Here is a 2,244-nt window from a genome sequence, read left to right as displayed (position 1 = left end):
GAGTCACATGTGGCTTTTTGGCTGCTTGAGTGTGGCTCTTCCACAAAATACCGACTTCTGCGCATGGGCCACGAAGTTTCAATCGTACTGTACGTGCACACCCGCACGTGGTATTTTGTGGAAGAGCCACACTCAAGGGGCCAAAGAGCCGTATGTGGCTCGTGAACCGCAGTTTGCCGACCACTGGTCTAGATCATTTTTTCAGCTTCACATTTGCTAGATAATAGACAACAAACAACATTGTAAATAATGCACAAACGTAAAGAATCAAAAAGGAAATATCAACATTTTTTTAAATAAATCTTTACTGTTCAGATTATTACAGCTATTCCTCTCCCCCCCCACACACACACACAGCTCCCCTCCAGTGTGCTTTTCTCTTTCCTTCTAGTTGTAGAATTTCCACCATTTCCTGTGGTTCTGGATGATGTCTGTTTTGTCTTTTTGTTGTATTTTTGAAGTGGTTGTGTGAGGCAGCAATTTCAGGTGTTTACCTATGCTGCCATCTTGGTTTCTCAGGAATTATCAACATTTTAAGTGTAGCTATATTATGAAGGTTAGACAAGAATTATTGTTTCCCATACCTTCCTAATTTTCTCCAATGTGGTTATGTTTTATTAATTTAAAAAGAATATAGTATTACTATTAATCTCTAATTTCTTAGAACTTAATGACATGTGCCAGAATCCAGGAGAAAGGAGACTAAGTGTGATGAGAAAGTAACTATTCTGAGTTTCTCACTAAGCATTTTATTGTATGAAAACCCCGAGTCTGGACATCAAGATAAGGATTTAATATTTGGATTCCTACCACAAGTTCCTGCTTTGCTATAGCCAAGACACATTTTATAAGAACAACTTAGAGTTGAACCAGCAAAAAGTTGGTGACCTCTGCCCCTGCCATCTTAAAAGTAATAGGTGATCACTACCCTGCTCTCTATCTCCTGCTCACTTGTGACCTAGGGATGAGAACTTCCCTTCTAGCTCATTGTGCCCCCATCTACATTTCTGAGATCTATAAGTAATAAATATTGTAACTCTACTTCCTTTATTAAGTGTACTGAAACTGTATCTTCAAACAAAATGGCACTGGGGTTTTCACTTCCCCAAAGTGAGAGCTCAGATTTTGAGGAAGTTATCTGCCAACCCTGTGTGAGTGGCTTGTTTGTGCCTTCTCATTCAAAAGGTCATAATCTGCTTGTTCTTAATTTAATACACTAGCTATGGGTTTCCAACACACAAAGAAAGTTTAGTTTCAGCTTGCAAATAAACCCTAAAATAGATAACCTACATATATCTATTCAATAGTTAACTATAATTTTTCTACTCTCGTTTTAACAATTGTCAAGATTATTTTTACAAATTATGAATAGATTAATTTCAATGTCTTAATTTTTAAAACTTGAATTAGGTTAAATGTCTGACAATTTATATACAATTTTTGAAAGTGTAGTTAACTCACATTTTAAGTGCCTATTATGGTTCAGTTGACTCATATATTGTCTCTTTCAGGTGCAATAATATTTACTATAAGTTGATAGTCTGCAGTCCATGGAAATATTGCTGAGCTAGAAATAATAAGACCAGGGTTATAATTCCTGCTTGTATGCTCTATATGTAGTACCTAGTTCATTCAACAAAAGTTGATTAAGAATGCCTTATAGCCTCAGAGGCCAAGCCCAGAACACTGCCACCCAGAGGCTGAGCCACAAATTGACTCTTTGCTAAACACAAAATAAGGCAGTCTGGGAAACAAATCCGGCCTGCTTTAAAATAAGGACTGTGGTTTACAACACAGAGGAACAGCGTATCGCAGGGAAACTCAACACTCTCCTGAATACCTGGCAGGACTAAAGGCGAGCCAGACTGAAGAATAGAAGAACCGAAGGACCTTCACTACTGCAATTTTTTTTTCTTTTTTCACCTTTTAACTAAGAAACCAAATTTTTTTCCTTTTTTTTCTTCTTCTTTTTTTTCCATCACCTGGTTTTAAGCTTTTAATTACTACCTTCTTATTTTTAACCAGTATTATTACTGCTACCATTTTACCATCTTTTAAAGTGCCATTTTATTTTCTCTTTATTTTATTTTGGGATTAGTGTTCTCCATTCTATTTTCATCGTTATATTATTGGTTGTTTCTAGTTTGCATCCATCTACAGGGAGCTGTTGCTGGAATTTGCTGGGATTAGTGGCGGTTCTATAGGAGGATTCTCCTCATATAAAGAGTCTCTTCCCCTCTTCCC

The sequence above is a fragment of the Myotis davidii genome, unplaced genomic scaffold (assembly GCF_000327345.1).
Source record: "Myotis davidii unplaced genomic scaffold, ASM32734v1 scaffold649, whole genome shotgun sequence".
Classification (NCBI taxonomy): Eukaryota; Metazoa; Chordata; class Mammalia; order Chiroptera; family Vespertilionidae; genus Myotis; species Myotis davidii.
The sequence above is the reverse complement of the archived record's forward strand: the minus strand, read 5'-3'. Positions refer to the sequence as shown.